This window comes from Salmo salar, chromosome ssa15 (assembly GCF_905237065.1).
Source record: "Salmo salar chromosome ssa15, Ssal_v3.1, whole genome shotgun sequence".
Lineage (NCBI taxonomy): Eukaryota > Metazoa > Chordata > Actinopteri > Salmoniformes > Salmonidae > Salmo > Salmo salar.
This window is the reverse complement of record NC_059456.1, coordinates 37,807,767-37,830,230: the sequence shown is the minus strand read 5'-3', so window position 1 is coordinate 37,830,230 and position 22,464 is coordinate 37,807,767.

Here is a 22,464-nt window from a genome sequence, read left to right as displayed (position 1 = left end):
TATAGGTATGTGTTTGGGTAAAATGAAAACGTTTGTTTTATTCCATAAACTACTGACAACATTTCTCCCAAATTCCAAATAGAAATATTGTCATTTAGAGCATTTGTTTGCAGAAAATGACAACTGGTCAAAATAACAAAAAAAGATGCAGTGCTGTCAGACCTTAAATAACACAAAGAAAATAAGTTCATATTCATTTTTAAACAACACAATACTAATGTTTTAACTTAGGAAGAATTCAGAAATCAATATTTGGTGGAATAACACTGATTTTAAATCACAGCTTTCATGCGTCTTGGCATGCTCTCCACCAGTCTTTCACATTGATGTTGGGTGACTTTATGCCACTCCTGGCGCAAAAATTCAAGCAGCTCGGCTTTGTTTGAGGGCTTGTGACCATCCATCTTCCTCTTGATCACATTCCAGAGGTTTTCAATGGGGTTCAGGTCTGGAGATTGGGCTGGCAATGACAGGGTCTTGATCTGGTGGTCCTCCATCCACACCTTGATTGACCTGGCTGTGTGGCATGGAGCATTGTCCTGCTGGAAAAACCAATCCTCAGAGTTGGGGAATATTGTCAGAGCAGAAGGAAGCAAGTTTTCTTCCAGGACAACCTTGTACGTGGCTTGATTCATGCGTCCAGATCATCAACGATCCTCCACCAAATTTCACAGTGGGTGCGAGACCTGGAGAGGCCTACAAGCCACAGTGTCTCACACCCACTGTGAAATTTGGTGGAGGATCAAGAGGAAGATGGATGGTCACAAGCCATGAAACAAAGCCGAGATGCTTGAATTTTTGCGGTAGTTGTCATTTTCTGCAAATAAATGCTCTAAATGACAATATTTTTATTTGGAATTTGGGAGAAATGTTGTCAGTAGTTTATAGAATATAACAAAAATGTTCATTTTACCCAAAACATACCTATAAACACATACCTATAAATAGTAAAACCAGAGAAACTGATAATTTTTCAGTGGTCTCTTAAGAGCTGTATATTAGTTCAAATGCATTGTCTGCAGGATGGTGCCAGGGGGTGATTACAGGTCTTGCTTTTACAGGTATAGTTATCTCTTTTGTAATCAGCAGATGAGATGCTGTTGGCCATCCATCTGTGGTGTAAGGTCTAGCTAATAAAGCTCATGTTAATTGCATCGCTGTCTGGCTCACACCAGCCCGGCTGATGTGATGACTCCCATCTCGCTCACTAACCTGTCATCTCCTCTGCCACAAGGAGAACTTCTGCACATCCCCAGGCCAAACTAATTTACTGCTGTAGTTTCATCACACCCACACACTCAAAGTAACTGCCAAACCTCGCCGCTGCTCATATCCAAAGGTGAATTATCAAGCCAGTGGACAAGACGCCATGGGAAAACGCCATGGGTTAGCCTTCATAGCTGTTAATATGATTACATAATTATCTGCTTTTCTTTAGCTTTAGAGATCGCCTGGCGAAGAGCTTTCAATTCAGACTTTTAGTGAGTCTGCAAAGCCTTGTCATTATGAATCTAATCTCTTTGCACGACTTGCAGAGTGGACCACTTTTGACTGGGAGCTTGCAGAGTGCACTCCCGTGACATTTTATGATTAATATTTGACTGGAACTGTCCCCTGGTATATTGTCTCCATCCCCCTGAGGGCCTGTATTGATGAATGGAGAGCACTAAGTTCAGCTTGTTTAATCTGCTCAGTCAAGGCTATACAACAGAGTTGTATGCCATTTAATTTGTCTCATTTCTTTCACCTGATGTTGTTTGTCACATCCCCAGCAAAACTTAGCCAGTGTTTATTTCTACTGCCTTATTTCACAGGAATAAATCATGAGTCATGGGGACCAGTAAGCAAAAGTTTATCTGTGATCACAGTGCTATTGTATGGACACTCCTGTTGGAGGATAACACAACGTTCAGTGTACACAAAGGTTTGGTTTTTATTAAACAATGAGTGACATCTGGCCCTGACCTTTAAAGGACGCACACGTGGAGCCATTGTTAGCCATCTCCCCTGACGTATAGCAGCAGCCGTTGACTGGTCCTGGAGTGCTCCGTTCCAAACAGCGTCTCTGGAGTTGTGACATTCAACAGCATAGAGCAGATAGCACTGTTGTGAACACTCTGACACTAGCATGACATTTCCTCTCATCAGCACAAGCTGTCAGAGACGGGGCTTTCAGCTGTACACTCATTTCAACTCAAAACACCGGAGCAGCAGGTCCATAATACAGAGAGTTAAGACTATGCTTTCTGCAGAGTTAGTTAACCTTTATTTTAACAGGGAGTCATGCTTAGCCCAAGGTCCCTTTTACAGATAAGCCCTGTAATTGCAAAAATATACACATCAATACAATATGAAAAGCAAAACAAAGATACTGTGCAAAACACAGTCATAGAAAACAAACACATTCTTCATTTAAAAGGTCCTCAATCTGCTGTCTGAAATGCCCTAAAGGCACCAATTCATCAAATGTTAGAGTTTTGGAGATTATTCCACAAGTACTATAAGGTGCAAAAAAACTAAAAGCTGATTTACTTAACTCTGTACACTGAAGGAATTTCCAGAGTTATCCATCCCTGAGACCCTTGTACATCCCTTGTACATCTAAAAGTTATTTTGATGTTAGGTGCAGCAGGAGTTTTTGTAAAATAGCTTTATAAACAAAAAGAGAGCAATGCATCAATCTACGAGACTTCAAAGGGACAACCTTTCTGATACAGAATGTAGTGATGTGTATTGATCTGCTTCCTACTATTAAGCTAGAGGCATGACATATACATTTTTTATATAAAAAAAGAAAATTGCCCCAATTTTTGATCTTGTCTCATCGCTGCAACTCTCCAACAGGCTCAGGAGAGGCGAAGGTGGAGTCATGCGTCCTCCAAAACATGACCCACCTAACCTTGCTCCTTAACACCCGCCAGCTTAACCCGGAAGTCAGCCGCAACAATATGTCAGAGGAAACACTGTTCAACTGGTGACCGGCATCAGCCCACAGGCACCCGGCCCACCACAAGGAGTCACTAGAGCACAATGAGCCAAGTAAAGCCCCATCGGCCAAATCCTCTCCTAACCTGGACGACGTTGGGCCAATTGTGCGCCGTCCTATGGGATTCCCGGCCAGGGCTGGTTGTGGCACAGCACGGGAATGAACCCGGGTCTGTAGTAACGCCTCCAGCACTGCGATGCAGTGCCTTAGACAGCGTTGCCATTCAGGAGGCCCTACATTATCTATTTCTATAGAAGAAGCCCAGAAACAGCAGGTGTTCAAACTTTAGAACCCAGTTCCTACATTTTAATTTAAACATTTATTTGATCAAACACAACTATGCTACATTTTATCTCCGGGACCGTCAGGATGACAAATCAGAACAAGATTACTGAATGTAAGTACATTATTTACCTTCAAAGGTGAATGTATCAAACCAGTGGCCGTGACAAAAGTTTTTTGTTGTTGTGCAAACAATAGCATGGTATTTTTTCACCGTAATAGCTACTGTAAATTGGACAGTGCCGTTACTTACAACAAGAATTGGAGCTTTCTGTCCATATAAGACATGTCTGTGTCCGGGGAATTGTTCTTGTTACTTACAACGTCATGCTAATCACATCAGCACACATTAGCTCAACCGTCCCGGTGGAGGGACACCGATCCCGTAGAGGTTACCAGGTTTCAATACTGACCATTAAAATGAAGGGTGAGGTGTTGAGAGCTCATGCCAAAATGAGACCATCTAATCCTTATAGTCCATGCGCGCAATATGCGGAACAGCCTGCTGTAAGGCCCTTCTAATGATGTGTCTCAAGTGACCTTTCTCCGCGGGTGTCTGAGACGTCAGGAAGCATGTCTGAGACTTCTGCTATCATGTTGCTGTGATGTATGGTGGGGAGCTGCTCTGACTTATTACCCTTCACTCATGTAACACAGTGCCTGATAGTCAAGTACTGCCCCTTCATTTAACGGATGCCCCTGGCACAATACACCCTCTCTAGCTTCTCTAACTCTGCCACCCTCTTTATGTGGCTGATTTGGAGCTTGATTTCCTGTTTCATTGTTTTGTATGGATCAGTGCTCCTTGAGTGTGTACTGGAGACCTAGTGTTTGCGAGTGTGTGTGTGCGTGCAGTAGAGTGAGAATGTGTGTGCGCTCTTATTAGTGTGAGTTCCTCTCTGTATTGCAGTCAGGTCTGTGTGTCTTTGCCATTCCTCATCCATTCTCTCAGGGCTCTTGTTCAGTATTCTAACAGGACACACAGACAGACAACACACCAGTGCACATTGTGTGTTCTTTGAAAAGATGTGCTTCAACTGCAGGAGTTGTATTCCAGGGGATATAACCATAGGTACTGAGAATGTTTTTGCATGCGCTACAGATGGCTATATCGGTCCGCTAATACAAGATTAGTCAAGGCCCAGTCCACTGCTTTTGTGGGAAATACAGTATATACTGTATACACTGTATATACAAAAGTATGTGGACACCCCTTCAAATGAGTGGATTCGGCTATTTTAGCCCCATCCATTGCTGACAGGTGTATAAAATCGAACACACAGTCATGTCATCTCCATAGACAAACATTGGAAGTAGAATGACCTTACTGAAGAGCTCAGACCCTTTCCTGTGTCAGCATGACAATGCCCCCGTGCACAAAGCGAGGTCCATACAGAAATGGTTTGTCGAGATTGGTGTGGAAGAACATGACTGGCCTGCACATATCCCTGACCTCAACCCCATCGAACACCTTTGGGATGAATTGGAACGACTGCGAGCCGAGCCTAATCGCCCAACATCAGTTCCCGAACTCACTAAGGCTCTTGTGGCTGAATGGAAGCAAGTCCTCCAGCAATGTTCCAGTGTATATATACAGTCTCTTTTTTACAAATATGATTAAATTAGTAATATTTTTTTTGTTACCCTCAGCACCCCTACTTCCTGCAGCTATGCTTCCAGATACAACAGAGTGCAACACAAGGTGGTGTGGAATCTGGAATCGTGCGTTAAGAGTTTAAAAAATGTGCAGGTTCTGTGGCAGCGTGTTTTATGTGTGAAGGGGAGTAATAAGAGCAAGGTAGCATGGGCGATTAATGTGCTATCGATCCACTCACCTCTCCGCCCAAAGGCAAGGAGTCTCCAAGCAATCGACAGGTCAATTTACAGTTCTCCTCCACAAGGTCTCCCAAAGGTTCAGAGTGCACCGGCTTGGATGACACGCCACGCTGCACACAGAATGAAAACCCCCTTGCAAAGCTTATTTCTCTGCCAGCCAGGGGCCACAGTTGTGCCTCTGGACCTATCTATTTCAGTCCTCCTCCACTGACCTGGGACTTGTGAGTGGAATAAGTCCAGCGCTGTGGGAGCGTGCATCGGTTACAACTCTGACAGACACTTAGAGGGGGTGTGTTCGGTTGGGTTATCATTTACCATTCAGTCATCAGCTTCTATTCTCAAACCATTCTCCTCTCCCATGAGCTCTCTGTGCAAATCTCTGTACAAATGTCTACAGCTGCCTTTCAAATGGCAACAAACAAAAATGTGGATTGACAATGATGAAATCAAAGTGACTGTGGACTAATACAATTATGAAAGGTTAGATCATGGAGGCATTAGATTAGACGTGGAGAAAAGCATAGAGCATCCAGAGCCAACCATTTAGCCACTAAGTTGGGGACAGCAATGCCATTACAATCTTAAAAGGCCAAGCAAAATGTTGCCTTGTGAGTATCTACCAATTCAGAGCCTGTGCCCATGAAAAATAACGTAAAATCTTTCTTCAATACTTTTTTCACATCTTCCTCCCTTCCACCTAATTGAGCTCCCTATTATATTATCCTTTACATCCTATTCCTTCTTCCACCTCTATCCAACGAAGGGAATGGATTGTATTATTCTCTCCATCATTCTATTCTCTCACAGAAGAGAAAACTGCCAAGCTAGGGGTTTAAGCAAGCAGGGTTTAGGCAGAGTGACTGTGGGAGTCTACCTCTTGCATTTTAATCAACATCAGTCCATTTCAAATTAAAGAAGCAGCCACGGAATGGAGAGACAAGCTATGAAGTTTCTACTGCTGCTTGATGCACTTTTGGATCATTAAACAATTCGGCATTTCTATAGTCATTTCTATAGTCAGCAAAGAGGTGGTTGTAAAATGCTAAGTTCAGATCGCTTCTTCATCTGAGATGGATCCAATGACTATACTGTGAGCTGGCTGGCAATCAATATTTATTGATGTAATGGTGTGAGGTATTGAGCCGTTATTCCCAAACCACACTGCTCCACACGCATGCAAGGTGAACATTATACAGCACCAAAAGGACATTAGTGACCACTGACATGCTAAGGAGGAAAAAATACATACACTACATGACCAAAAGGATGTGGACACCTGCTTGTCGAACATCTCATTCCAAAATCATGGGCATTCATATGTAGTTGGTCTCCCCCTTTAATGCTATAACTGCTTCCACTCTTCTGGGAAGGGTTTCCACTAGATGTTGGAACATTGCTGCGGGGACTTGCTTCCATTCAGCCACAAGAGAATTAGTGAGTCTGGGCACTGATGTTGGGTGATTAGGCCTGGCTCGCAGTTGGCATTCCAATTCAACCCAACGGTGTTCGATGGGGTTGAGGTCAGGGCTCTGTTCAGGCCAGTCAAGTTCATTCACACCGATCTTGACAAACAATTTCTGTATGGACCTTGCATTGTGCACAGGGGCATTGTCATGCTGACATAGTAAAGGGCCTTTCCCAAACTGTACAGTTAGCACTATGCATTGGGGCAGGTATCGTTCTCCAGAGTCCAATGGCGGCAAGCTTTACACCACTCCAGCCGACGTTTGGCATTGTGCATGATGATCTTAGGCTTGTGGGCGGCTGCTCGGTCATGGAAACCCATTTCATAAAGCTCCCGATTAACAGCTCGTGCTGAAGTTGCTTGGAACTCGGTAGTGAGTGTTGCAACCGAGGACAAATGATTTTTACGTGCTCTGCGCTTCAGCACTCGGCAGTCCCGTTCTGTGAGCTTGTGTGGCCTACCACTTCGTGGCTGAGCCGTTGTTGCTCCTAGACGTTTCCACTTTACAATAACAGCATTTACAGTTGACCAGGGCAGCTCTAGCAGGGCAGAAATTTGACTAACTGACTTGTTGGAAAGGTGGGATCGGTACCACGTTGAAAGTCACTAAGCTCTTCAGTAAGGCCATTCTACTGCCAATGTTTGTCTATGGAGATTGCATGGCTGTGTGGACGATTTTACACACCTGTCAGCAACGGGTGTGGCTGAAATAGCCAAATCCACTAATTTTAATGGGAGTCCACATACTTTTGTATATAATGTGTATATTTTTTGTATATTTGTAATACAAAGCCTACACCATCTACAGTATAGGGGATCTGCTCGCTTGGCAAGGATCATGTAGCGTTGCACAGTAGCTTTATTACCACATAATCAGTGTAATTATAAGTGATTAGCCAATTGAAATTACTTCCTGTCATTTAAAGTCTATCATTCATATGAAATATTCGATTGATCATTACTGTAAAGGTTGCTGTTTTCATTTCTAAAATGTAATCTAACAATCTCCAGAAGACGCAGCAGTGTTGGCTGATAATGTAATTTTTTACGTAATTGAAATAAACAGCTCATTAGACAAAAATGTAATGGTTTAGTACAATGACTGCACGAGTCATACCAATGAAGAAAAGGGACTGTCAGACAATCAAACTTTGAAGGTTCAATTTTATTTCAAACATGGAGATCAAAGATAAAGAAATACAAGTCTAATGACTTTTAAACCTTGCTCAAAGTGCTTACCAGGTAAACATATTGTGGCACTGATTTCTATCACTTCTTTCCACCTCTGCCCTATGCAGATGGTAAACAGTATATAATATTTAACAGCTGTTGTGTGGAGAAACCAAAGGCTTTAATGATCTCATTAATTATTCAGAGGTTTTCATATCAGATGGCTCAGCTGAAAGAGAGAGAGGGGATGTTTATTAATGAAGGTTCTTCACAACAACGCCACCTCTCCATGGTCATCATCAACCCTCTCTATGAGGAGAGTGGTCCTGCAAGATAGAGCTACTTGGTAAGCTACACTGGTGGCACATACACAGACCCTATACCGCTCATAAAGATTTGGAGCTTAGCATTGATCTCCAGGAGAGGATGTGTAATGCATTGCTGAGTAGAATTGGAATTAAAAGGGCATTACCAAACAATCATCATATTGTTTAGTGTAGGTATTATTAGTGGTCGTATCAGATAGGAGAGATCAGTAGGTTTACAAGTAAATATTATATGCCCTTAGAGTTGTATTACTATAATGCATCAACATAACCCTACAAGAAGATCCATGAAGATGTAAAAGACAGTACATCAAGTAGAAGTTCATTATTATGTACAGTGAACAAAAATATAAAACGCAACATGTAAAGTGTTGGAACCATGTTTCATGAGCTGAAATAAAAGATCCCAGAATTGTTACATACTGTACGCACAAAAAGCTTATTTCTCTCAAATGTTGTGTACACATTTGTTTACATCTCTCTTAGTGAACATTTCTCCTTTGCCCAAAAAATGCATCCACCTGACATGTGTGGCATATCAAGAAGTTGATTAAACAGCATGATCATTACACAGGCGCACCTTGTGCTGGGAACAATAAAAATACACTGATAAAATGTGCCGTTTTGTCACACAACACAATGCCACATATGTCTCATGCTTTGAGGGATTGTGGAATTGGCATGCTGACTGCAGGAATGTCCATCAGAGCTGTTGTCAGAAATTTGAATGTTAATTTCTCTACCATAAGCCAACGCCAATGTTGTTTTAAAGAATTTGGCAGTACGTCCAACCGGCCTCACAACTGCAGACTACGTGTATGGTGTCCTGTGGTGGGGGTTTACTGATGTCAACGTTGTAAACAGAGTGCCCCGTGGTGGCGGTTGGGTTATGGTATGGGTAGGCATAAGCTACGGACAAAGAACACAATTACATCTTATCGATGGCAATTTGAATGCCCAGTGATACGGTGATGAGATCCTGAGGCCAATTGTCGTGCCATTCAACCGTTGCCGTCACCAAATGTTTCAGCATGATAATGCACAGCCCCATGTCGCAAGGGTCTGTACACAATTCCTGGAATCTTAAAAATGTCCCAGTTCTTCCATGGCCTGAATACTTACCAGACATGTCACCCATTGAGCATGTTTGGGATGCTCTGGATCGACGTGTATGACAGCGTGTTTCAGTTCCCACCAATATACAGCAACTTTGCACAGCCATTGAAGAGGAGTGGGACAACATTCCACAGGCCACAGTCAAAAACCTGATCAACTCTATGTGAAGATGTGTCACGCTGCATGAGGCAAATGGTTGTCACAACAGATACTGACTGGTTTTCTGATCCACACTAGAGGTCGACCGATTAATCGGAATGGCCGATTAATTGGGGCCGATTTGAAGTTTTCATAACAATCTGTATTTTTGGCCACCGATTTGCCGATTCTTTTTTTTTTTTTTATATAAAAATATTTTTGAATCAGGCAAGTCAGTTAAGAACACATTCTTATTTTCAATGACGGCCTAGGAACGGTGGGTTAACTGCTTTGTTCAGGGGCAGAACGACAGATTTTTACCTTGTCAGCTTGGGGATTCAATTTTGCAACCTTACGGTTAAACTAGTCCAATGCTCTAACCACCTGCTTTACATTGCACTCCACGAGGTGCCTGCCTGTTACATGAATGCAGTAAGAAGCCAAGGTAAGTTGCTAGCTAGCATTAAACTTATCTTATAAAAACAATCAATAAATCATAATCACTAGTTAACTACACATGGTTGATGATATTACTAGTTTATCTAGCCTGTCCTGCGTTGCATATAATCGATGTGGTGCGCATTCGCGAAAAAGGACTCTCGTTGCTCCAACTTGTACCTAACCATAAACATCAATGTCTTTCTTAAAATCAATACACAAGTATATATTTTTAAACCTGCATATTTAGTTAATATTGCCTGCTAACATGAATTTCTTTTAACTAGGGAAAATGTGTCACCTCTTGCAACAGAGTCAGGGTATATGCAACAGTTTGGGCCGCCTGGCTCATTGCGAACTAATTTGCCAGAATTCTACGTAATTATGACATAACATTGAAGGTTGTGCAATGTAACAGGAATATTTAGATTTAGGGATGCCACCCGTTAGATAAAATACGGAACGGTTCCGTATTTCACTGAAAGAATAAATGTGATAGTTTCCGGTTTCGACCTTATTAATGACCTAAGGCTCGTATTTCTGTGTGTTATTATGTTATAATCAAGTCTATGATTTGATAGAGCAGTCTGACTGAGCGGTGGTAGGCACCAGCAGGCTCGTAAGCATTCATTCAAAACAGCACTTTCGTTTTGCCAGCAGCTCTTCGCTGTGCTTCAAGCATTGTGCTGTTTATGACTTCAAGCCTATCAACTCCCAAGATTAGGCTGGTGTAACTGATGTGAAATGGCTAGCTAGTTAGCAGGGTGCGCGCTAATAGCGTTTCAAACGTCACTCGCTCTGAGACTTGGAGTAGTTGTTTCCCTTGCTCTGCATGGGTAACGCTGCTTCGAGGGTGGCTGTTGTCGATGTGTTCCTGGTTCGAGCCCAGGTAGGAGCGAGGAGAGGGACGGAAGCTATACTGTTACACTGGCAATACTAAAGTGCCTATAAGAACATCCAATAGTCAAAGGTATATGAAATACAAATCGTATAGAGAGAAATAGTCCTATTATTCCTTTAAAACGAAAACCTAAATCTTCTTACCTGGGAATATTGAAGACTCATGTTAAAAGGAACCACCAGCTTTCATATGTTCTCATGTTCTGAGCAAGGAACTTACATGGCACATAATGCACTTTTACTTTCTTCTCCAACACTTGTTTTTGCATTATTTAAACCAAATCGAACATGTTTCATTATTTATTTGAGGCTAAATTGATTTTATTGTTGTATTATATTAAGTTAAAATAAGTGTTCATTCAGTATTGTTGTAATTGTCATTATTACAAATAAATAAATAAAAATCGGCCGATTAATCGGTATCGGATTTGTTTGGTCCTCCAATAAATCGGTATCGGCGTTGAAAAATCATAATCGGTCGACCTCTAATCCACACCCCAACCTTTTTTTAAAGGTATCTGTGACCAGCAGTCATTCTCAATCGTGAAATCCATAGATTAGGGCCTAATTTATTTATTGCAATTACCGGATTACCTTACATGAAATGTAAATCTTTGAAATTATTGTATGTTGCGTTTATATTTTTGTTCAGTATATTATTCATATCTGTTATTTAATATTTCATACATCTCTACATCTTTAAATATGTAGAACAATACTGACAGATCTTAGAGGTATAAACAACATTTACAGAGAGCATACACAGTATCAAACCTTTCCTCAATCCATACAACAGGTAGTATGAGAGTCCCCAGGTACACACACTGGTTAATCCTATCACGAGAAGCCTTTACCTTGTTATTACCAGTCCCAGTGCAGCCTGGGGAGTGACGGCTGTGGTGTGTCAGCGCTGCTAGCTGATTCTCTGAGAGATATTTTTCATGTCTGTCAGTACCATTGTTCTGTAACTGTGCTCCAGACCCTCCATGTACTCCAGTTAATGACTCACTCTGAAGCTCCTCCCGATGGGAAATGAGAGGAGAGAACACAGCAACTCTGGTTATGCTTCCAGTCCAGCCCTCTATGGGCTTGTTGTGTGTGTGTGCGTTTGGTGAGGGGGTTGACATAGCAATATACAACCAACAACAACGTGGACTTTAACAACCTGTAATAGTACAGCCAGTGTGTGGGATGGCCTAATGAGCAATGACATTTTAACAACTTCAATTGGATCGAGGCCAAATTGCAAGGACAAAATACAATTTAATTTGGGCAATTTCTACAGTAAGCAATTTCATTTAAGGCTTATAATTACTCTCGGAGTAATACATATTTTATGGTAATTCTCAAGTACACAGACAATACACCATGAAAAACAGAGGAAATAAACTTTTATGGGTTCATTGGAAAGTCATGTGTGCAGTGCAAGCGTATTCTGTTTGCTACCAAATTACTGATATCCCCCAAAGGGGCGATATCTTAGCCAATGACACAGAACAACCCTGAGCAAACAAGTGCAATGCAAATGTCCTTATATTCACACTTTAAATTATGTAGTGGCAGGGGTTAAAGCCCCAAAAAATCCCATGATTGAAACTTAAGTCGATCTCAGATCAATTGCCTGGGGCCAAGTTAACCTCCTTTTTATGTAAGAAAGTCATGACCATCATGCTTTTAGGGAAAGAGGATAGTTTTGTACATGTATTAAACTGTGAGTTTGACCAATTCCAGTCCCCTTGCTTAGGGGGTCCGGGTCCTGCCTGGGATAATTTTTATGTAGAAGGACTTAAAAGCTCAGTTCTGGTGACATTGTACTTTCTTTTTCTACCCCTTTTCTTTTTTCCCCTCCCTTTTTCTCCCCAATTTTGTGGTTTCTAATTGGTAGTGACAGTCTGGCCCATCGCTGCAACTCCCGTACGGACTCGGGAGAGGTGAAGGTCGAGAGCCATGAGTCCTCTGAAACACGACCCCACCAAGCTGCTCTGCTTCTTGACACACTGCTTGCTTAACCCGGAAGCCAGCCGTACCAATGTGTTGGAGGAAACACAGTACAACTGGCGACCGAAGTCAGCGTCCATGTGTCCGGCCCACCACAAGGACTCACTAGAGCGCGATGGGACAAGGACATCCCAGCCGGCCAAACCCTCCCATAACCCGGATGACGCTGGGCCAATTGTGCGCCCCCTCATGGGTCTCCCGGTCGCGGCAGGCTGCAACACAGCCCGGGGTCGAACCCGGATCTGTAGTGACGCTTCTAGCAATGCGATGCTATACCTTAGACCGCTGCTTTACTTTTTAAAAAGGACATTCTAAAAAAACATAATGAAAATACGCCATCTAAAATATCATTTCCACCTCCAGAAATGGGCGCAATAACATATTGGTAAAAATGATTGGACCATCAGTAGTGTAGTGCTATGTTTGATAGGGGAGGGATCACCATTTTTTTTTTTTATGACTTCATAACTACTAAAAGTTTGTACCGACAGATTGAATATCATAAATAAATAGGTGCATAAAATGCATCCTCCAATTGCAGCGTCTGCCTATATGCCCACACATCTTCTCTCAAGAATTATTCATATTTTTAATACCCCCAAACACCAAGTTAGGCATACCTAATTTCAAAATAGGCCATTATCACTGTCAATAATGAATGATAATTCTTCACGTTTTACCAGTGAAATGTCCAAACTGCGTGCCCATTATTTGATCTCAATCAGTTTCATGGGAACATGCATTTAGATCTTCTTGAATAACTGATTCATGAGCGAATTAAAGCAGATGGTGTTAAAAAAACTATTAGCATTGCTTGTAGGCCTATTTTGTTTGAACTAAAGCATGGGGTGCGCGCTGTTGAGTTTTGGCCGCATGAGGATTTTTTTTTTACTATTCAGCTTCAGATAAGAAATGACTGAGGAGGTGTTTTTGGTGTAACATATTATAGGCCTACTATGCTACAGTAGACTTATATGGTATTATATTCCAATCTGTTATGTAAAATACTAATGAATCATTATGTAATCTTGCGAGATATTTATTCAGCTTTTTCTAACTTTACTAAACTAGCACCATTGTGAGAAGTGACATTTGTAATATAATAATAATAATAATAATAATAATAAGTGATGAGTAGAACTATTAGGCGTAGGCAACATCTTGATGAGGGTGATTATAAGCGTTTTGAGTGCCCTTCGTATCATGGTGCTGAAAGGACAGCAGTGGTCACGTATTGTTCTGGGTTCCACTTTTATGTTTTATGAACATCAAGGCAGACACAGGGTGAATTTGGATGCTAGATCTCATTGGTGTGATGAAAAGGTACGTTTCTGTAAGCTAAGCACTCGGACAGTAGGGCGTTCAAGTGGGTGGTATAAGACCGTTTTGAGGACAGACGTTTTAGCAACCCCTGGTAGAGTTTTCGGTCTGTGGCTGTTCTTGTTACATCGGATTTGGCCTGCTCAAAGTGGTCAATTAAATAGAATTTATTTACAATTCATCAGAATATATTTTCCTGAAATAATTTTTACAATGCAGCAAGGTGTATTCTCAAATTGAAAAAGTGAGGGAGCGCTACATCACTGTGAACCATGTTTATAGCCTATGCATGGTCTATATTATATATCTTCCACTAATCTCATTGCAACTCCCCTCCAAATCTCCGACCACTACCTTGTATCCTTTTCCCTCTTGCTCTCATCCAACACTTCTCACTCTGCCCCTACTCGGATGGTATTGCGCCGTCCCAACCTTCGCTCTCTCTCTCCCGCTACTCTCTCCTCTTCCATCCTATCATCTCTTCCCTCTGCTCAAACCTTCTCCAACCTATCTCCTGATTCTGCCTCCTCAACCCTCCTCTCCTCCCTTTCTGCATCCTTTGATTTTCTCTGTCCCCTATCCTCCAGGCCGGCTCGGTCCTCCCCTCCTGCTCCGTGGCTCGACGACTCACTACGAGCTCACAGAACAGGGCTCCGGGCAGCCGAGCGGAAATGGAGGAAAACTCGCCTCCCCTGCGGACCTGGCATCCTTTCACTCCCTCCTCTCTACATTCTCCTCTTCTGTCTCTGCTGCTAAAGCCACTTTCTACCACTCTAAATTCCAAGCATCTGCCTCTAACCCTAGGGAAGCTCTTTGCCACCTTCTCCTCCCTCCTGAATCCTCCTCCCCCCTCCTCCCTCTCTGCGGATGACTTCGTCAACCATTTTGAAAAGAAGGTTGACGATATCCGATCCTCGTTTGCTAAGTCAAACGACACCGCTGGTCCTGCTCACACTGCCCTACCCTGTGCTTTGACCTCTTTCTCCCCTCTCTCTCCAGATGAAATCTCGCGTCTTGTGACGGCCGGCCGCCCAACAACCTGCCCACTTGACCCTATCCACCTCCTCTCTTCTCCAGACCATTTCCCGGAGACCTTCTCCCCTTCCTCACCTCGCTCATCAACTCATCCTTGACCGCTGGCTACGTCCCTTCCGTCTTCAAGAGAGCGAGAGTTGCACCCCTTCTGAAAAAACCTACACTCGATCCCTCCGATGTCAACAACTACAGACCAGTATACCTTCTTTCTTTTCTCTCCAAAACTCTTGAACGTGCCGTCCTTGGCCAGCTGTCCTGCTATCTCTCTCAGAATTACCTTCTTGATCCTAATCAGTCAGGTTTCAAGACTGGGCATTCAACTGAGACTGCTCTTCTCAGTGTCACGGAGGCTCTCCGCACTGCTAAAGCTAACTCTCTCTCCTCTGCTCTCATCCTTCTAGACCTATCTGCTGCCTTTGATACTGTGAACCATCAGATCCTCCTCTCCACCCTCTCCGAGTTGGGCATCTCCGGCGCGGCCCACGCTTGGATTGCGTCCTACCTGACAGGTCGCTCCTACCAGGTGGCGTGGCGAGAATCTGTCTCCGCACCATGCGCTCTCACCACTGGTGTCCCCCAGGGCTCTGTTCTAGGCCCTCTCCTATTCTCGCTATACACCAAGTCACTTGGCTCTGTCATATCCTCACATGGTCTCTCCTATCATTGCTATGCAGACAACACACAATTAATCTTCTCCTTTCCCCCTTCTGATAACCAGGCGGCGAATCGCATCTCTGCATGTCTGTCAGACATATCAGTGTGGATGACGGATCACCAGCTCAAGCTGAACCTCGGCAAGACGGAGCTGCTCTTCCTCCCGGGGAAGGACTGCCCGTTCCATGATCTCGCCATCACGGTTGACAACTCCCTTGTGTCCTCCTCCCAGAGTGCTAAGAACCTTGGCGTGATCCTGGACAACACCCTGTCGTTCTCCACTAACATCAAGGCGGTGACCCGATCCTGTAGGTTCATGCTCTACAACATTCGCAGAGTACGACCCTGCCTCACACAGGAAGCGGCGCAGGTCCTAATCCAGGCACTTGTCATCTCCCGTCTGGATTACTGCAACTCGCTGTTGTAGATAACTCGACAGATTTATCTAGTTTGGCGTGGACTACATCGCATTTAGTTTTGGCTAAATCGAGTTGTTCCTGCAGATGATGATTTTGTTGGAGAGTTTGTGCTCGTTCATCGTCATAAGTATTTGCAATTACTTTTAATTCTTCCGATTTCAAACGCAGTTCCTCGACTAGCAGAATATTTTCATTTCCTGCTTTTGTCAATAGTTGCTCAGTTCTCTCCACCTTTGCGCTCATGTTAGCCATGTCTTGCACGTGCTTCAGCTGTGCACTGTGGTATTGGATCGATGCCAACCTTTGATGGCGATACATAAGTGCTAAAGTGGAGAGAACCGTCACAAAGCCTGTGTTTGATGGTTGATTTTGGAGAGCATTCGCAATTTCGGCTGTGTTTTCGCTAATGTCATAATTAGGGTTGGTATCCCTGCTGAGGTCAGAGATCGATCCTTTTATGGGTTGAGGTTCACTAATTAGCGGAGGAGTGGTGACCACCTCCTTTGGTAGCTTGCACATTATTAGAAACATTTAGAGGAAAAATGTTCCTATTTTTTTTCAATGTTTGGGTTTGGAATTCATTGGAAGCTGCAAAGACAAGTTTAATCTATTCATAGATGTTGACGAACCATCAGTACTGTATCAGTAATGTGGAAGTTGGACGTGAATGAATTTGCAAAAGCAAATTGAATTAATTAATCAATGCCAATGATTAATCCTACCTGGGTAGGCTATCTGGGTATTAAACTTGAATTAACGAGAATTAACGAGAGGTTGCTTCATCCAGGTTAATATGGGAAGTTTAAAAGTGTCTCATTTGATTGCAAGAACATTAAGGTATGTTCAACAATTTAACTTATTAAATTGAATGAGATGATAATCCATACAATCTCCATTGATTGGATATCATAAGTGTAAACAGTAGTTCAAATGTTGGGAACACTCCCCACTATGGTACACTTCTTCCTTGGGCCGAAGCCACATGGGATTCCCGCGGGGGCGGGACTTCTGTCAGTACTGGATTACTGAATGGGTTTTGCAAAAACCAAATTTTACTGATTGATCAATTTTAATGATAAATCAAACCTGTATAGGCTATTTGGGATTTAAACTTTAATTAACCTGAGAGGTTTATTCATCTAGGTTAATGTGGAAAAAGATTACAATGTCTCATTTAGAAAACTCATCAATTTGGATATTATTTAAAAGATCCACTTGAGAATGTAAATCTGGCAATTTCACTTATTAGTTCAATTGAATAAGACATCGATATCCGTCTGGATATCCCGAGTAACGACTTGAGTGTCACCTGACTAATTCTTCTTGAAGGAAAGTACTGGTCACTCTTCAGAGGTCCCTGCTGGCACACGCTGAAATCAAGCGGAAGTACCCAGGGCGGGACTTCCGTTCAGCAAGGCGGAGGATTTACAATGTGGCACAAAACAAAATGGCTGTTTTCCCTTTTGTTAGCTTAGCATCTCGAGCAAGCTAATGCTACTTTATGCCTGAAAAATGCACAACATAGGATTCCCTTGGCAAGGGAAAGGTTTTACTTATAACGTATTATGTTCAAACCCTTTTCGGCGATATTTGACGATGTTTTAACCGGAACTCGAGGCAAACAACGAAATGCACCGTGGTCTACTCGCATCGAAACGCGAGAGAGACAGAGAGATACTTATCGCTGGTCAAGCTAATCTCTCCTAAATTTCAATCGGCTGGCTCTTTGTCCTCGCTCGAGAAATTAATAATGACCTAGCCAACACGCGTCTGAAACGCGCGAGGCAGAAATAGCCCAGCGTTTGGCCAAACGCGCTATTTCTCAGATAGCTTTATCAGCCCTCATACAGAACTGTATAGCTTATGCTCGCCACTGACTACCTCAGAGCACAACACGGAGGCGATTCTCCAGAGCACACACGCACCAATAATTCCGGTCTACAATTCCCATAATGTATATAATAAACTTGGTATATTATGTAATCTGCTTTTCAATTTTATATAGGCTGAATCAAAATGAAAGCGTCATCCTATTTTAGATTCCTCGCACGGGGGCTCCAATATGTTATTATCAAATTGACCCAACGTCCGTCTTAGTTTTAGAGGCCTCACAGGGTGCGCCAAATATGTCTGTTCAGACCCTTTCGGATCATTGAACAATGTTAAATTCTTCGGAAGCAGAGTATACTCTTGCTAACAAGTTGAATCAGCAATACAAAATTGGGTTTAATTATTTATTTATTAAATACCTAAACTAATCACAAAGAATTACATATACACAGAATACAAATGATGTCATACAGAAAACATCCTGGTGGACGGAACCTGTATGATATCTGGTTACACAAAGAAAAAGGGGTTGGGCTTGAATGAAAGAGCGGGAAGACTTAGGAACGAAGAAACAGCAGCTATGCTATCGTAAATACATTATCTTATGCATTCTAAATTACCGCCCATTTGGAAAAGGAAAATGCAATAAATATTTACTCTGAGCTGCGCTTCGGTAGATTGGTCGTAGATGCTGGCCGGGTTGGCCAACAGATCTTCCGGTCCTCGGAAGAATGTCTCTGGTGGTAAATTGGATACGTGGTGGTATCTTCGTCTGTTCGTTGTTAGACTGGATCCGTCGTCCGTCCTTTCCTAGCCCACGTCTACAGCGGCCGCTGCTAACTCAATAACTCAACGGCTAGGAAGTATCACTTCTGTTGTAAATAAGCTCAAAGTTCATACCATTCGCCACCAAAGCTCACGCCGAGGTTGGCTTAGTTCTGTACTTGACGTGTGTCCTTCTAACCTCTCTGGGCTAGGCGGGACGAATTCGTCCCACCTACGCAACAGCCAGTGTAATCCAGTGGCGCGATTTTCAAATACCTTAAAAATCCTATTACTTCAATTTCTCAAACATATGACTATTTTACAGCTATTTAAAGACAAGACTCTCGTTAATCTAACCACACTGTCCGATTTCAAAAAGGCTAATCCAGGCACTTGTCATCTCCCGTCTGGATTACTGCAACTCGCTGTTGGCTGGGCTCCCTGCCTGTGCCATTAAACCCCTACAACTCATCCAGAACGCCGCAGCCCGTCTGGTGTTCAACCTTCCCAAGTTCTCTCACGTCACCCCACTCCTCCGCTCTCTCCACTGGCTTCCAGTTGAAGCTCGCATCCGCTACAAGACCATGGTGATTGCCTACGGAGCTGTGAAGGGAACGGCACCTCCATACCTTCAGGCTCTGATCAGGCCCTACACCCAAACAAGGGCACTGCGTTCATCCACCTCTGGCCTGCTGGCCCCCCTACCTCTGAGGAAGCACAGTTCCCGCTCAGCCCAGTCAAAACTGTTCGCTGCTCTGGCACCCCAATGGTGGAACAAGCTCCCTCACGACGCCAGGACAACGGAGTCAATCACCACCTTCCGGAGACACCTGAAACCCCACCTCTTTAAGGAATACCTAGGATAGGATAAAGTAATCCTTCTAACCCCCCCCCCCCTTAAAAGATTTAGATGCACTATTGTAAAGTGGTTGTTCCACTGGATATCATAAGGTGAATGCACCAATTTGTAAGTCGCTCTGGATAAGAGCGTCTGCTAAATGACTTAAATGTAAATGTAAATATATTATCAGATGTGCTATTAGCAATAAGCATTATCACCTGTAGCCCAACTGATGCAGCATAGTGGCTAGAAAATGTACCTAGGCTGAAGCAGGGGTTTGGCCATCTGCATTTTCTATTACAAAGTATATCATTTCCCTTTTAAAACGAAAATGCCCCTTTAAAAGTTCTGTTGCAACTGAGCCTAAAAACCATGCTTGAATCTCCGGTTGTAAAACTGCACTTGTAAAACAATGCCACAACTGAAGAAGTAAAGATTTTTTTGATAATTGAGATTTTTCATGGGGTTGTTTCATCACCCTTACTTCCCGTGGCTATGAACGTGGTAGCAACGTAAAACTGGGATCCCCCTCTTTTTACAACAAAGGCCAAAACTGCTTTCAAAATAAATTTGCAAAACTGCTTTCAAAAGTGTTGAATTAAGAATAGTTGTGCATTGAATGCTAGTTGTCAGAATACATGTTTCCCTCCTATGGCTCTCGTAACTTGAATGCGCCTCGAGAGGAATATTTATCTCACATAGAAAAACCAGAGATGCAAACTCGAGTCTGAGCCTCGGACTCGAGTCGCAAAGATTGTAAATTGTATTTCTGTTAAGTGTCGAGGTCAGTAAGTATATTTTAGGGATAAAGGTCATTACGTTTGATATATAGGATACTTTAGTAGTGCAGTTATTGAACAGTTGTCAGTCATTTTGGTTTACATTCATACTTGTCATTTATCTTCCTTCACCTACAGATTTTCTGTTTGTGTGACAGAATGAAGTGAAATATAGACATGTCTGCCACAAAATACCACGCACTTTAAAATGTTATGTTTGCTTTTTTCCATATCCGGTACAATTACTTTTATTAATGTAAACTGTCTACATTTTAAAAGGAAATGTATTTTGATTTAAATAGTGCCTGATGTGCTTTCTTTCATACAAGTATAGACTAATGAACAAGGGAATCTCTTCAAATAATTTACAAGGTTTATAGACCTAACCCACAGCAGGCAGAAAGCCATTGCCAAAAGCAATTTGAGACTTGACTTCGACTTGGCCCTAAAGGACTTGAGACTTGATTCTACCTCAAAGACTTGTGAACATCTCTGCATAGAACACACAACAAGTCGACTAGGTAAACAGGTCAACTATTATAACATGGTGTTGCCTGATTTTGTTTTAGTAACAACATTACATGGAAAAAATAGTAGTTCTGGAAAGTTATATCCTGAGGGATGAAGTAAATGCTTTGAATTACTTTACCAGCAGCTACGAAAGGCTATACACCACTGTCTGAGTTGAGCGCTGCGGCGCATTATAGACTATTTCATTCCTTTAATTTGAACATCGGAGTGCCAGAAACCATCATGCATGCCAGTTCAGTGCATACAGCGTAACAGAGGAAATTAAATATTTCAGAATACATTTATTTTGGAATTTCATAGAGCAGACATGCTTCTATCCGTAATGGACTAGGTCATCTCCAAACCAGCGCCCCCAGCACCCTACTCTAAGGCAGACCTGTTATCTATGTTCACGAGCACATTCACTTACGTGCCCTGTCAAAACAAGGGAGGGCTGTGGTGATAAATGTGGGATTAGCATGAAGAACATTCTACTTAATGGAGTGACATTTCTTCCTGCTCCTTCCTGTTCCAAGTTGATAATGGCAATCTTTGTATGAAAAGCCACCCATATGACCAATATAATTTCCCTGAGTCTTTATCACTTGTCATCCAGAAAAGAGCTGTAAACACCATCAAATGTGCAAAAAGTGAAGAGTGAACAGATAAGAATTCATACAGCAAGTTAGGTATACCAACTGTACTGTAGCCTTGCTCCTATTGTTACTGTTAGAGAGAAGCAGGGACGGGATAGAACATTTAGGAATGCACTTTAGAAAATATCTCAGAGCAGATAGTTGGCTGAGAACCTTTGGCAGCATTGTGTAGTGACAGGCAATTTCTTTTGAATTTTGAGTAACAAAGAGAGGCTTTACTTACCATTTGATTCATGTAGCATTTGAGTCACCGGCAATGCTTTTTTACACTCTGTCTTCCACCGTATCGAGCTGCAGACTGACATCCAGAACAATTGTAACAAGTAATTTCCATTTAAATGTTTAATTGAGATGAAATATAGATGTACTAAGCAGCTGCGGATACATACAAAACCCAACGAACCCATCCGACTGGCTGTCTAAAACGGATCCCCTATTTTTCAAAGTGTGAACTGAACCTCAATGAACATTTATAAAGTAGCATGCTTCAGACTGTCCAAGTTGAACCAAGGACAATGAGGAAATTGCGTAAGCATGTTTCTGTCTAGCTGTATTTGAGGCAAAATGCATGCTACAATTCATCACAAGAATATCTCCAGATAAGGCCATGATATAATATTTTAGTCAAACTGCTAACAGTCTGTTGATGGAGCTGGGACTCAGTTGTTATCTCTTGTGGACAAATTCACTAGCTCTAGCTGTATGAAAACAACTGTACTCTATGGAGAGTGTCTCAGTGTTTCAGGGCTTTGCGGTGCCGCAGGTAGTGTGACTGACAGCCAGCCAGACTCACCTTAAGGAAGACCTGAAGGTCCTGGATCTGTGTGTGTTGCAGGTGTTCCAGCACGGCCACACACATGTACACCTGGTAGTTCAGCCGCATCACCACACAGGTGGACACGTAGTGGCAGATCTCAGGCCAGTCCAGGTAGTTCCAGAAACATTGACTCAGCCAGTGCAGACACATCTGGAAAAACACCTACCCACACTAAGAATGTAA